Source organism: Pelodiscus sinensis, chromosome 2 (assembly GCF_049634645.1).
Source record: "Pelodiscus sinensis isolate JC-2024 chromosome 2, ASM4963464v1, whole genome shotgun sequence".
NCBI lineage: Eukaryota > Metazoa > Chordata > Testudines > Trionychidae > Pelodiscus > Pelodiscus sinensis.
In genome coordinates this window covers 119,000,292-119,016,395 of record NC_134712.1, presented here as the reverse complement: position 1 = coordinate 119,016,395, position 16,104 = coordinate 119,000,292, and the positions used below count along the sequence as shown (strand labels likewise).

At 43.9% G+C, this 16,104-nt stretch overlaps 1 protein-coding gene across 19 annotated transcripts in view; it reads right to left on the bottom strand.

Annotated features, from left to right (window-relative positions):
- Positions 1-15,884, bottom strand: part of RNF152 (ring finger protein 152) — a 242,485-nt gene extending 226,601 nt beyond the window's left edge. For 11 of the 19 annotated variants that reach the window (XR_012901726.1, XR_012901725.1, XR_012901724.1 and 8 more), the window contains exons 1-2: positions 15,530-15,884; positions 14,517-14,640 (exon numbers count right to left, since the gene is read on the bottom strand). The gene's annotated coding sequence lies outside the window, so the exon portion shown is untranslated. The other 8 variants (XM_075921401.1, XM_075921397.1, XM_075921400.1 and 5 more) reach the window with 7 other exon arrangements.
- Positions 15,885-16,104: the final 220 nt, after the last annotated feature.

Sequence of the window (16,104 nt, the reverse complement as noted above, 5' to 3'; positions counted from 1 at the left end):
CGGGATAAGTTGACCTAAACTAGAAGTCAACTCCAGATAAGTTATTCACATAGCTGGAGCAGTGGAATGTTGGTTGACTTACCACCATTAGTGAAAATGATCCCATAGATATTGGAAACATTATGATGAAATGAAATGGGAGTGGTTTCAGATAAAATAGCTTTGTCTCTCCCAGAACGTACCTTTAATAAGTTATGTGGCCTAACAATGAAGGACTGGACTGGAGCTCAGGAGATGTGATTCCACTCCCAATTTTGTCACTGGCCTGGTAAGTGACCTTGGCCAAGTTACTTTCCCTCTTTGCGTCTCAGTCCATCCATCTGTAAAATGGGGACAATGATACTAACCACCTTCCTGTTTCTGTTATAGTGAAATTCTGCTCAAAGTCATTTCAACAAAAACTAATCTATGGTAATGCAGACTATTGTATTGTCCAAAATGAGACATTCACTGGAGCTGCTCTTTCCAGCGTTGCAGACTCTCCGAGAATTAGACATAATGCTTAAAGCTCCAGCTTCTGGATCCAACCGATTACAGAGCCTTCATTTAAAAACAAATTTCTAGTCATGATCATTGCATAGAAGAACTTGAAAACATGTCCCAACTGCATCCTAAAGCTCAACACACAAAAGACAAGAACCAATTTTTTTTATTGAAATCTCACAGGTATTAAGATGGGCTATGGTTTTTGTCTGTGTAGGAATGGCAATCCTGGCATTCCTGTTGTCCACCTGTGTCTGCATAGTGTAGTAAGGACTACCCCTACAGACCGAGCCCTCTTGGCTGCTTCTTTGTATGTGTGGAGCAGAATTTCAAGTTCAGCTGAATTGCCACAACTCCATGAATTGGTTCAAAAGTTCAAGTTGTCATTACCCATGTTATAATAAATAGATATTGTGCACGTGACACTTACCTACTCATAACACTTAGTCAGAGCCTTGTGCTAGGGAAGTGTAGTGCTGCTACATGGCCCCCAGAGAGAATTTTCCTACATGTGCAGCTTTTCAGGGACTAGAGCAGACTCTGTCCTGTGCATCCATTCAGCCCTGCTGGCCAGAGGGCTGCATCATCTCCTCACTACTTTTGCATGCCTTGAGGCCCAGAGAATGATCAGAAGAGCCATCCTCAACTCTTTAGGCCCGTGATTTTCAACTTTTCATATGCCTGAGCAATTTGCCCTTTATTATACACCATTCATTGTACATTTTAATTAGCTACAAAATATAGCATTAGTAACTCTGCAAACACGGTGGTTGCCATTAAAAAGATTGTCATTTGTCAGGACCACACACTTATATCCAGAGCTCTACACACTGAAAAAAAATGTGCTACAGCTACATGCTACCTTATACCTGTCACTTTATTCTCTAAAGTGCTAAGCAATCCCTGCTCCCCCTGAAGTTCACAGGAGCCACAGGAGAACAGCAACTTCGAAAATCCAACCATTGACTTTTAATGGCAATTAACTGCTATAGCAAAAATAAGAAAATACACTTCTAGTGTTGGGAAAATAGAGTTTAATTTATCAAAAGTAGATTATCTTTTAGAAGGGAGTGAATGGTTCATAACTTCCTACATCATTGACATACTATGCCAGGGTGGCCAACCCGCAGCTCGTGAGCTGCATGTGGCTCTTCTCCCCCAAAAGTGAGAACTCGTAACTTCCATTGCAGTTAATGAGAGCTCATCACCTTGCAAGATTGGGTCTTTAACTAGGAATGAATCTTAGAAAGAGGACTAGCCAGATGCCAAATTTGAATTTCTTGCACCTGTTTGAGTTAGTGGGAGTGGGGGAGTAAGCCTAAAGTGATTTTTTTCTAATGCCAGTGTTTGTACTGAAATTACTCAGAGTTGGGAGAAGAAGTAAAACAGAGTTCTATCACAGATGACATTTTTTTAAACCAGACAGCCTTTGGGTAGCATTTGTTTCCCATTTGCAGGGCCTAGTCACTAAAACTCTAGCTCTGTGGTCATTAACAGGTCGATTGCAATCGACTGGTCGATCGTGAGGTCTTGACCGGTCAATCGCGAGGCTGCCCCGCCCCCATTTCCCTCCCACCCCCGAGAAGATGCAATACCTACCTCAAGTGAAAATGAAGGTAGTGTCAGTTTCCCGGGTATGGACAGAAATCCCGCAGCTTAGCGCCACTTCCAGCGATTCCAGAAGTACGCTAGCTGCTCTGCCGGGTGTACTGCGGGAGGGAGCATCGGCTCCCTGCACCGCACAGGAGGGGTGAGTCAGCCGTGGAGGAGGCGTGCGCGGGGAGGGTTGGCCACGGGGCAGGCGCGTGTGTGGGGCTTCCCTGCGTGGGGGTGGGGGGTCGGCCCCAGGGCAGGTGCGCACATGCAGGGCTTCCCTGAGTGGGGGGGGGGGGGGGCAGGCGCACACTGGTTTCCCTCAGAGGGGGAGGGGGAGAATCCTGGGAGGAGGCAGATGCAGGGGACTCTCTGCCTCCACTGGCACCCCACTCTCTGTTCCCCGCACCCCAGCCACAGAACTCTGTCCCCACAAAATGTATAATTATAAATGCTTCATTTTAGATTTAAATGGCATGAATAAAAAACAGACCATTTATTTCATAACTATAAACACCTGATTTTAATTTTATATATCACATAATTTAAAAATAAACTGTTTATCAGAGTGTGTAAGTAAGGGCTGGGGATAGCAAGTGATGGACAGGAGGAGAATAGAGAAGGCAGTGCTTCAAGGAAGGGGCGGGGCGGTAGATCTTCGCCTGTTCTGAGATTTAAAAATGTGATCTTGGGTGTAAAAAGGTTGAAGACCACTGATGTAGCTTGTGCAATGCTTGCTCTGATGTCCACTAGGGTTGCCAGATGGTTGAAACAAAAATACTGACGCCCTCCCTCTCCCCCCCCCCCCCAAAAAAAAAACACCAGGAAAAAATTCTGTTGGGAGGAGGGAGAAGGGGGAGACCAAAGTTGTTGAGCAAAAAAAAATTTGAAAACAAACAGCATGTCCCCTTTAAGAGTGAGTGCAGGAATAGGAACAGGGGAGCGGTTGAGCACTAAGACCCAGGGGAAGCTTCCCCTTGGTCCACAGCCATTTTGTGCTGGCAGCCTTGCGGAAGCAGGTAAGCATGGGGGCTGGAGTTGGAGGGCTGGTGGGGAGGCCGAGCGCTGAGTGTTTGTAGGGTTGCCAGGTGCCCGGCATTTTCGCCTCCTGGCCAGGGAAAAATTCAGAGAATACCGGACATCTCCGGTGTCTGGTATTCTCTGAATTTTTTTTTTTTACTGGATAGGAGGTGAAAATACCGGACTGTGAGGGTGAATACCAGACACCTGGCAACCCTAATGTCCACTAGAGTCTTTCCACTGACTTCACTGGAAACTGGATCAAGCCCATGGACAACAGTCCAGGGAAGTGTCCTACATTAGCATGTACTGTGGCCATTTTATTTTATGAATGGTGAGGAGGGCAGCAAAAACAGTCAGTGGTGGATTGGATATAAGCTTAGACACAGCAAGTTTTAGTAGAAGACAAAGTATCACTTTAGAGGTGCTGCTCAGAGAGTACCAGACTATCAAGTAGATGCATTGCTGCTAAAAGTTACAGGCAATTTTGTGGGGGGAGTTTGGCAGCTGGAATGGGGGAAGGGCATTTCAACTATCAATCACTAGCAGCCCAGATTTCTCAAGGTAGTGAGCACCCTCAGTGTCTGTCAGACTGCTCAGTAGAATCTGAGGGTACTTACCACAGCTATGTTTAGGACCTAAGCAGATGCTGGAGACTTGGGTAGCTAGAGATGCTTGCTGGAGAATCATAGCATTGGAAGGGACCTTGTGAAGTCATCTAGTTCCATCTCCTGGACCATTTATTCTTCCTTCCTCTTGCTGCAAAGGGACAGTGTTTGAGCTGATTTGCCATCACAATGGAGTATGTGACTGCATATTGCAACCAAGTGAAACCAAAAGTACCAGAAGGAAGAACAAAGTGGCATGAAAATCCACTTTTGGAGGGAGGGCGAGAGTGTGATATATTTTACACAATCTGCAGCAATATCTGTACAAGAAATGCTCATCTGTGCTGTATCTATGAGCAAGACCACTGAAAAAATCCTCAATGCAATTAAAACCTGAATCCTGTTGTGTTTCCCTTCTCTCTGCAATTTTAGAATCCTCTCATCCATCAGTTCTGAAAGAATATTAATATTGGCATTGGCTGCTCCCACCTTCTGCCGAGTCAGCTTTTCCAAGCTGTCCCAGCCTTTTAGCGTCCACTCATAACTGCTGGGAGGAGACACAAGTGATGCAAAACTGTTAGCATCACAGATTCACTAAAGTCAAACAATTCAAATCTGGATCATATCTTACATCAAATTCAAGGTAGTCAAGCATGCAGCTGTGGTTGAGGCTCATCTAATATTTTGAATATCAAGAAGTTTTAAAGCTCTCATTAGTAATTTTCACTCAGATTCACAAAGTTACATTCCTGAAATACTGTTAGTATGGCATCATGTGAGCCTCATAAAAATACATAAGTTGATATATGCAAGATTAAATGTCTGTGGCATTATTTTATAAGTCTTTGCATCTTGTTTAGTTAAAAATGTTCAAGACTTTATCAAGCCCCATAGAACTGCTTATATATTCCACACAGGACTAGTTAAAATGCAGTTTAGATCACCATTATTCAATTTTAGGCCAAGATAGTTTTTCCTAATTGTGATTTTTTAATCTGCTATCTGTCATCCACATCTCCTCAGGCATCTCTACACTCTGGAACAACAATGCACAAAGTGTTAAGAGAAAACCAGTTATGTCAACTTGATGAGACTCAAGTTTCCATTTCTCTTCCTTCCAATCCATTGTGGGGATTATATTTGCTTTGTTCACAACAAAAGCGTCAGCAATTAAGTCAATCAGGAATTGAAATTTAGGCAGAACATCTTAGAGTGTTCTGAAAGAAGCAACTGTTGCCTATTTACAGAACAATGTGTGCTGCAACAAGTTGTTGGCATCTGATTCAGCTGGAAACAGAGCACTCAGTCCATGGAATATGCACAACATGGGTAGAGTCACTACATTTGTTTGGCCATTACTAAACAAAAGGTTTTCATCACCTTTTTGTCCTAATTTGCCTCTCTTCTATAAAGCTAGTTTAACTAGGCTCTACTGCAGAATTGGCCAGGAGACTGAATGCTGGATGGAAAGACTGGAAAATAGGGAGGACAATAAAAATATTTTTTACGTATAAGCCATTTTTACAGAGTTGGTCTAAAGCAGTTTAATCGTTTTTATCCATTGCTTGATCTCAGAGGATATCAGTAGTGATAGCCCTAAAATATGAAGCAATGGGTATGAAAACCCACAACAACTGTAGCTTGGAGCAACATGAAATTCCAATCAAGATCTGAGTTCAGGTTTCACACAAACCCAAACGGGGAACCTTCAAGTCAATCTCTTGTCTGATTTTTCAGATTATAGGCAAAACTGGTAGCACCACCTCTAATGAAGTTTTCCCCACATTTTATTTACATATAAATGTAGTCAAAATGTTAACTGTTGAGGCTAAAAAAATTTCCAGCTGGGTGTCTGTCAGGCTGAAGCAACTACCCCTGTTTCAACAGTTAACTTGTTAACCACAACATTTAACCATTAACTGATTAAACAGGATTTTACATCCCTAATTTTAACTTTCATCTGCTGTCAGCAAATAGCGGTAAAACTCACTTGCTAAGTTTTTTCGTGGTCTGGCCCATGAAAGCTCATCACCTATTAAACCATCTTTTTTAGTCTTGCTACTGCCAGTCACTCCATTAGTTCGTGGAGAAGAAGTCTTTGCTATGAATCTACAGGTCTGAACGCCGCTGATGACCCAAGCTGAGCGGTGGTGGGCGCCTGATAGAATATTTATTCCAGGGGGAAAGAAGTTAGTTTTTTTTAAATGTAATTTTGTTAACTATGTTAAAAGAATGATACAGTTGCACATTCATGCATTCAAAGGTTGGGAACTGCCCAAATTAAGGTTTTCTGGGCAACTTTAGGTCAGTCCCCTGTGTGGATAAATTCTGACACAGTCTTTAATTTTATGGTCCTAAACTATTTTTTCTATAGGCTGGGCCTACTTTGGGGATGAATCAGGATTGTGCAGTAAAAGACAATGTTGTCATCTGTCAGACCCCTGCCTTCATTTATTGCAGCATTGCAAGTCAAGCAGAGAAGGTGGCAAGGAAATGCAGGTAAAGAAAGGATGGTCTCCTGGAATGTCATCCTAAGAATCTGATTCTGCCCTGCCTTTGCCACAGAGTTTCTATGGCTAACAAAAATTTGTGTTCCTCATTTTCTGGGACTGGAGACAGCTGGAGCCAGATTTGCCAAAATGATAAATGCTCAGAGCTGTAACAAATGGATTAAAGCTCTTCTCCAAAACATTTGAAGGGCTATATAATGCTAAGTAGTTTGAAAAGGTCAGGCTCCGGGTATCTTAAATTAGGTAACCAAAACTAGTGATGCTTAACAATTTTGCTCTTAATCCCAAGCTGTAAAAATGGGGACGGTAATACCACTTATTGTCACAGGGATGTTATGAATGTATCAGTGTCTGTGATGCGCCATATACCATGGTGAAATTCCCATAATAAAAAGGGGTATTCATAATTTTGTATTCAGGTCTGTGTGTGGATGGTACGGCATAAATACGGTCTGGTGCCACACATTAAAACGTAGATGATATGAAATGTCAGATGTTAGGAAATGTTAAATAACTACCCATTCAATGAATGAGGCAGGATTCCAGGGAAGGAGGGCCCCATTATGATTACATAATGCAACTAAAGGTGATGTCAAGATGCACAAATGAATTAAGATGGCCCAGAGACTCTAATTCTGGGATTTCCTAACTTTTCAGAACTTGGCCTTGTAACCTGAATGTTCTTGTAATGTAGGGCTGTTAGAGTAATTTAAATAATGCAATTAAAGTAATTTTCAACATTAATAATGTGTGGAACAACACTGTGCTTTCAGAGCAACTGATGCACAGCATGGCTCCGCATGACATTTTTCTTTCACTGTGACGCAGAGAAAGAAGGCATTTTAATTATCCTTTACATTCTTTATCATATACATGCAGGCTATTGCTTTTCTAATGAGTACGCCAGGATTTAAATACATTGCTTTATCAGTCATGAGAGATTTATATTCAAAAATGAGATTTTAAAATCAGTTTGCAGTTTCATAGGTAGGGTTGCCAGATGGTTGAAACAAAAATACCGAACACCCGCCCCCATCCTCCCCCCCAAAAAATACCAGGAAAAATTCTGTTGAAGAAAAAAAAAGGGGGGGGGGAAACCAAAGTTGAACAAAAAAAAAATAAAAAATTAAAATAAAACAGCATGTCCCCTTTAAGAGTGAGTGCAGGGCTAGAACAGAGGCGCGGTTGAGCACTAAGACCCAGGGGAATCATTGCTTCCCCTTGGTCTTTTTGCCAGCAGCCATTTTGTGCCAGCAGTCTTGCAGAACCAGGTAAGCATGGGGTCGGAAGACTACGGGGTACTTGGGGCGGGGAGGCCAGGCGCTGACTGTTTCAGGGTTGTCAGGTGTCCAGCATTTTCGCCTCCTGGCGAGGGAAAAAAATTCAGAGAATACTGGACATCTTAGGTGTCCGATATTTTCTGAATTTTTTTTATCGGACTGGAAATGAAAATACCAGACTGTCTGGGTGAATACCGGACACCTGGCAACCCTATTCATAGGACCTGTGAGAGGAGCAATTCAAATCACTGAACAAACAGGGAAGGTATCGTTACAGATATGGAAACGGAGGTACAGATTTAGATTAGAATGGAATTCATAGGGAGTGGAATCCAGATGTCCCAAGAAGCAGCCCTCAACTCAACCCACTGCACTATGCCCCATTTTTAGACTTGTTAAAGGGGATAATTTTATTTAAACTGTAGGCCAGTGATAAAGCTGATCAACTGTAGGTTCTTGCTGATGGTGAACTCAACCAACAAGCAATTTCTAATTTTATGCCATGGAAAATGAAAGTACAAGCAAACGTTACATTGGTTTTGAAAGTAAATTAAACCATGGACCAGGGACTTTAGGCAAGCTGCCAATGTGGCCACCAGGGCTGCAACATTTGGGTCATAATACTTTAAAAAAGGAAAAGCAACAACGGCAACAAGCTAACTCATTTTAAAGACAGCATCTGATTGAATATTCACTGTACATTTAAAAAAAGAATAAAATGTAGCCATCACTGTTTAGCATATGTTAAACGATTAACTAACATTTTTGCCTTATCTTAACACCCTGGTTCTCAACTAGGGGTACAGTTCTCAACTAGTGGCCATCTGGCCTGCTCCTGTGGCTGGGACCTGTTCTGGAAACTGGGGCCGGGAGTGGACTTTCTCATTTTTGTCATATAATTGTAAGCCATTTTTGGTAACAGTGTGCTGTGACACTTGCGTCTTTTTATGTGTTAGAGCTTTGTAAGCAAGAAGATTTTAAGCAAGATGAAATACATGACAAATCAGACTCCTGAAAGGGGTTTAATGGTCTGTAAGACTGAAAGCCACTGATCTAACAGAGTCACCAGCAGACGTGCACTATACCAGCTCTTTTGCTCCTAGCAAGCTACACTTAATTCCCACCATGGTTCATCATCTGGAAGCAGAGCTTGCAACTGCTGGAGTGACTGAGCAAAGTCATCTTTCCTTCAGCCAGTGAGATCCTGCTGAACATGCCAGGCACTTAAACTTTGACATCATTTTATGATTTTTAATTTTTTTTTAAGTTCAGTGATGGAGGAGTAACTAGATCAGAGTACTGTAGTGTTTGCTCTTTTGGTAGATTCTCAGCGCTTTGTATACAGCAATGATATTAATAGCACTACACGTATTTATAACAAGAACATTGAGTTACAAAACAAGAATTAAAAACAGCAATGTTTTTGGTAGGGATAGATTTAGAAGCAGTCAGATTTCAAGGCACATACCAGTTTCTAATAGATAAGGGATAGGAAGGAGCTTGCCCCACAGGCATGTTATTCTATGCCTGCCTACTTCAGGACTTCTTACACTCGCCAATGTCAGGGAAAGGTCTACATAGAAAACTGGTCTGATCCACTGTGTCAATTCTTATTCTGAAGTTATGGTACCCATGGTATTAATACACAATGAAGAAGTGAAATAAACCAGTATTTTCCCACAAAGTACTGTACACTTCCCAAATCCTCTTGCATCTTCTGTGAACTGGACACAAAGGGACACGTACACCTGCGAGTCCCTGCCAGCTGGACAGCCTAACTCTTTAGCTCAAGCTATAGGAGACTCAGACTCTAGTCCGGGAAGAGCCCAACCCAATCCCTGATATTAAGATGGCATGTGTCAAATAAGCAGGAGCTCTCTGCAGTTTGAATCCCAGATGAGATCCACTTACATGACAGCTGCTATCTTGACACAGATGATTGATCCCAAGACCTCCAAAGCTTAAAGTCTGAGTTTAAAGAACCAGGCTCCATGGCTGTGGCTGTAACAAACATTTTTTTTCTGTCAATCAGAGTACAGAGGGGCATAACACACCCTAAACTGTGGGTTCCCCAGGTTTGCCTCCAGAGTTCCAGCACACTATCATTCTGCTTTTTGGGGCTGAAAGAATCCCTCACTTTGGCGATGTCTAGACTACATGGCTCCGTCAACGAAGCCATGTAAATTAGTTTATTTGGCACAGTCAAAGAAGGAGAGATTTAAATAATCCCCACTTCATTAAAATAAACATGGCCACTGCACTGTGCCGATGATCAGCTGATCCAGCACAGCGCAGCAGTCTAGACTTCCTTTGTTGACCACGCAGCGTCTAGACTGCCGCGCTGCGCTGGATCAGCTAATCGTCAGCACAGCGCAGCAGCCATGTTTATTTTAATGAAGCGGGGATTATTTAAAACCCCGCTTCTTTGACTATGCCGAATAAACTCATTTACAAGGCTCTGTCAATGGAGCCATGTAGTCTAGACATATCCTTTCAGCTCAGCCTATGGCCAGGTCTATACCTGACAAGGTTTGCCAGCATATCTACCAATATAACCATACTGGCAAGCCCTCCAAGCGGAAGGGCAGCTTACTCCAAAGAAAAGGTACTCATCAGCATAATTTATACCAGTCCTCCAAGCCAAGTAAGCCATATTAGCAAAAGCACTTTTATGGTGCCATCACCAAACACTTCTAGCGTTGACCATGTCAAGATAATGCTTGCGAGTGGGGGAGGTGGGTGGAAGAGGGGAACAGTGTTCTCCCACATCTCCAATTTTGGGAGAACATTTGGAGCTTAATCCCATCTTCCCAGTGAACCCCAAATTGTCATTGAAATTAAAGAGGCCAACATTTGTCAACATCCACATGGCCTAGCCCCATTGATGGGCGGGGCAGAGGGAGGACTAAAGGGGTCAGTTGCCCGGGAGCCTAGTGATTCAAAGAGGCCCTGGGGTCCTGGCAGCCACCATCACTACTGCAGAAGCAGCAGCAGCTGGAGACCCAGTCCCTTTAAATTGCCACCAGAGCACCACGCAGTGCTATCCCAGCAGCTGAGGGCTACTTGGTGGTTGGGGGAGGCAGTGAGACATGCTCTAGGCATTACTGAAGGCTGAATACCCCATGTCCCACCCCTTCTGCCTGAGACCCCACCTTTTCTGGGAGTGCAGAAACAGCCCCAACACACACTTTGCCCACAGGGCCAGCAAGTCTGTCGGCCCTCCCAATGTGGCCAACTGTCATGTGCAACACACAAACACTTTTGTACAATTCCACCCTCAATTTATATATGCACTGTTGCACAAACTTTCCCTTGTGTATATAAAATATCAAAGCCTAAGTTGAAAAAGTAAGTTCTGGACAAGTGATTTGCATGTCACCTTTCACAAAAGTCTTAGGAAATTGAACCCTAAAACATAATTTGAAGTTTAGATTGGCCAATGAAGATTCCACATCCTATAATCATCTCCCAATGAATTATAATAGCCTCTTCTCCAGTAAAGTCTCTGTACCACATAACATGCTTTTCAAATTAATCTTGTGCCACTTAGGATTTCTTGTCAGTTATTTTAATGACTCTGGGGTGATTGGCAGGAAAGGAAAAATTGCAAATTCAGTAACAACTATACAGTACTTTGAAGAGTAAGAGGGCCAAGTCAGTAGCTAAACATTATTACTCAACTTTCACTATCAACGTTGCTACTGCTTTACTATGCTACTTAATTTATCATCAGTTCCTCAGAAATTTTAGGCAAGGAGTTGATCTCATCCCAGAACCTTTAGCATCTCACCTCTGTCCCTTTTACAAAGCCACTTCTGTTCTGTGCCACATCACCTCTCAGTTACTTTACCTAAAGAAACTCTAGCAAGACAGGACACTAAATTCTTCAGAAAACATTCAGGCTATGTCTATGCTGCTGGTTATGCCAGCAGTGAGCATGCAATTGAGGCGCAGATTAACAAATTGCCATGCCTCATTTGCATAATTTAAGCATGCCATTTTTGCAGGAAAAGAAGTACTGTGGAGGGGTTTTTTTGCGCAAAAAACCCGTTTCCCGCCAGATCGGTAAACCTCCTTTTCTGGGAGCAGAAGGATCTGGCGGGAAAAGGGGTTTTTGTGCAAAAACAAAACATCCACAGTACTTTTTCCGCAAAAAGAGTGCATAAATTATGCAAATGATGTGCAGCAATATGCTAATCCACGTCTCATTTGCATACTCACTGTCGGCAAAACCGGCAGTGTAGACGGAGCCTCAGTATGGACCCTTCCTTCAGTCTATATCTAATCCTTTTGCAACTGTAATATCTCACCCCAACCTGAGTGCCTGACCCACAACTGGAGTTTTCACCCCATGGGTTTGTTAGCGTTTGCACTCAATTCTGTGAGCAGAGGGGATGCCTGGGTCGGTGATGCTGCAATCAATCATGAAAAAAAAAATCTGTTTAAAACATTGATAGGTCCTGGATAATTAACTTAAGATGAAAGCTGAGAAGGTATTGTAATGTTTTCTTTGACAAACTGTGCAACACAGCCACATCAGTTTCAAAGGCTTTCACTCCCCTCTTCATTGATCTGAGCAGCAGAACAGCAACTTGTACAGAAAATGACATTAGCAAAGCACGCAGGCTCAACTTGATAGGCTCAAAATCAACTATGGAATTTCTGTAGAAGATCTAGACTGTGCAGGAGAGATGTCCAGCCTCAGATCTAGTCTAACCCACACAAGAGCACCAGTTAAAAGTAGAATCTTTAAAAAAGTACAGCTTTTAAGATGTGCTGGGATCCTTTTTCTTTATTATTATTATTAATACTCCCCACCCTCTTCCAAAAACAAAATCAAGGGCCTCAGCTCTGCTGCCCTTATTCAAATTGGTTGCTAAATAAATGCTTTTGTTCACTTGTTTTCAGTAAGTGTCAATAATCCCCATTTTACAAATTGAAGGCCCAATCCTGAAGACATTTTCTATTTATTGTTTATATTAAAGTAATGTTAGACACCCTAACCAGTAAGACCACCCCATCTGCTACACTCTGTACACAAATAGAGGGGGGCGGGGAAACAGTTCATGCTACCCAGAAGATTTGCAGTCTCTGGTCTTGATCCTGAAAATACTTAAACACAAGTTCAATTTTACACAAGTTTGTATCTCCATAATTCTAATGGGTAAAGTTACCCTTAAGCTTAAATGTCCAGTGGATCAAGACTTATGAAATACTTTGCAGAATCTCCATGCAAAATTCCCAATTATGAATCTACATGAAGAGCATTTCTGGGAGTAGGTATAACGTACTGGGTGCGATTCACTGTTCCCCGTAGTGGCATTTAGGCTACTGACCCACTGACGAGAGAATGAGTGTGCTCTGTCTACAGCTTCAGCTGAGAGCCACCTGGCTTTTAGCTCAAGCTGTACAGGGTCATGCACTAAGCTCCAGATGTCCCAGGTTCAGTTCCGCCTGTTGGCTTTACACAGGCGTGGGGAAACCGAGAAGTGCAGAAGCTAGCAATGTTGAATGCACAAGTGAATCCACGTCAGAGACAGAACGCTAAAGTCCCTGCCTCCCAGGCCAGAGTCAGTTGGCTTCCCATGTGATTAACAGCCTGTTTGTGTTATTACATGATACATATAATTTACACACCCAATATGCAGATTGGAATGACCAGATTATGTGTCTGGTGACATTAAGGATAATAAATATTATTTCAAAGGACTGGCCAATGCTTCCAGAGAGACTGTCTTGCAGATTGTGGCTGAAATAACTGTATCTGTACGAAGTAACTGTCCTCATTTTACTTCATCCTCATTTTCTTGCCAACTGTACAAGTGTCACCTTTAAAGATTGACAAAAAGTTACAGGTGAAGCACTCGCCTCCTCTGAGTTTTTCCACTTTTATTGTAAATGAAGATATGTATGGTGGGGGGAGAGAGAGGAGGGAGAATTTCACAGATCTATGCCATGACAATGTTGTGAATGGCAACAATACAAAACTGTTATAACTCTGAGGCCCTCAACAATGGCTCCTTTTATATTTACCTTTCATTCAACTAACAAAAACAATTGCAATGCTAAGAACAGCATGTTCAAGAGTGTGAGATAGAAGATTTTTTTCTCATTGTCCCATGAGTTATGTATTTATTATTTCAGTCTCAACAGGCACTTCAGAAAGGCCTATGACTTGAACCTCAAAATACAAGTTGAAAGGAAGACCTACACATGTATCAAGTCTGAAGGTTACAAATATTTTTAAACAGCCTCACTGTTATGGACAACCCCAACACTTGAGCAAATGTCAATCAGAATAGTATTTGTTTGAAGAGGGGCAAAACAGAGCATGGACCCTATTTCTGAAAGGGAGAAAGGAGATTTATTGAGGGGAACAAGGATTCCAGCATTTTATAGCTGAATTAAGGGGATGTTATAAAAGCCTGTTTTCTTTGTTCTCTTCCTCTTGCTTCCCTCCCCTAAAACATACAGCTCCTCCAAGAGGAACGTATTGCATATACATCTTTCACTGTATTTTAAGCAAAACCACATTTTTTTTAAAAAAGCAAACAGTGAAATACTTCTAGAGAGTGTCACACCAACCAATAGCATGTTGAAACAAAACGCTTTGGTGATAGTCCATTTGTAGATCACATTTTTTTATATGTTGCCTTTTCAAAGAGGCAGTTTCTAACTCCACAAAAACAAAGCAAAATTCTGCCACTGTTAATTCAACCTTTTATTATTGTCCGTTAAAAATAATGCTTACAACTCATCAAAACGTTTTAGTACTAATGATCGTTTTGAGTTACTGGATATTTTCTCTGCTAACTGGCATTATGAGAGGGGTGAAAGATCCCTATCTAAAGTCATCTAGATTTTTGGCTAGTGAACTACATAAAGCTCAGCAAGCCTCACTTGAACAACGCTGATGTAATCACAGCTATCACCCAGAGCTTAATACAGTCTCCGCGCATTGTACTATACCACAGACAAGAGCATTGACAGCTACCAATATGCAGTGTATTTTGGTATATTACCTGAATATCTCATTGCGTCTTGTTTCTCCCTTTCTGCATGATGATATCAAGTGGAAAATGTTCAGTGGTTTGCAGGCAGGAGGCGACAACCAAGAAGCACAGTTGTGACAACGCTTTGTTCTGCCTGCAGTGAATTACATGCAGCAAGGGTTAGACAGTCGCAAATTATGAAATCAAAGCATCCTTCTAGCCTGCTTCTATTACTACATTTCAGGGCTGCATGTGAGTGGGCAACATGCTTCCAGATTCATTCGCGCTAGAAATAAAAATAAATGAAAAAAACCATTCGATTCTCTAGCTCCAAGTTTTCCCTTTCTGGAAGCAGACTCCCCTTTAGCAACTCCCTCAGTGCCAAAAGAGGAAACAAACGCCCTGTGGCTATTCCATACTACAGCTGATGGCTACAGAAGGCAGTTACACCGATCGCACAGGCATGCACACGCCAGCTGATCAGCGGGCAGGTCAGACAGCGTTTTACCAGCCCTACCTACTAAAGGACTAAGCCCCTTTTCAAAGCCTCACCCCGCCGGAACGCAGGAAGCATGCAAAGTCCACTCGCCCAGCCTCAAAATCGCAGGGCTTGTCTCCCCACTAGGCTCCGGCTCCTTGCCTTGCCCTGCCAGCCATCGCTTCGCCCCTGTCAAGCGGGATCGGCTGGATGAAGAGCCCTGAACATCTGTCTCGTCTCCTCCCGGAGGCCCCTCCTCGGGAGAAAGCGCTGGGGATCCGCGCGCGGCTGGCTGGAGACGAGCAGCAGCTCGCCCTCAGGGGCAGGGAGGAAATGCGGCCTCTGGGCTGGCAGGACAAGGGGCACTGGGGGGGGGGGGAGCTTCAGCCTCTCGGGCAGGGCTCACGGAGGCATCCGAGGACACCAGGGACGCGGCCAGATTCTTCTCAGCCCGCGCCTGCCGCTGCTCCGCGGGGCGAGAGTCCCCGCGCTCCAGGCGCTGCCGGGACGCCCCGAGAGACGCCGGAGGGAGGACGAGTCCGGGGGGCGACAGCAGCTCACTGACCTGTTCAGCCCGACCCCGCTCGGGCAGCCGCGTCCGCCGCCCTGCCCTCGCCCAGCCAGCCGGAGGAGCCTGCCCGGGCTGGCGGGGCGGGAAGGGGGAGTGGCTCTTTGCTTTTAAACACACTTGGGCTCGCACCACGCCTGGCCGCAGCCTCCTCCCCACGCTGGGAGCCCTCCCGGCAGTGTCGTCGCTGGCACCAAATCGCAGCGGGAGCCCTCCCTGCCTTGCAGGGCCCGCCAGGAGACTCCGCCCCCAGGCCCGCCCGCCTGCCCCTGCCCGGCGCTGGGAGAGAGCGTCTCCCTCCTCTGGGCTTAGCAGCAGCGATTCCCGCTCCCCGGACGGGCAGGTGCGGTAACCCCCCATCCTCCTCACGTGACCATGCCCGGCAATGCTAGAATAAACTCAGAGCGTGTTAATGAGCAATTCAGTGCAAACCAACCAACCCCTTCCTCATTCTGGCCCCTCTCTCCCAAGCACTTTGCAGGCCATGTAAGACTATGGGTAAAGTACAATACCCTTCACCACTGCTGCTGTCAAACAACACCCCTGCCTGCAAAAACTGGGGGAAAGAGTAA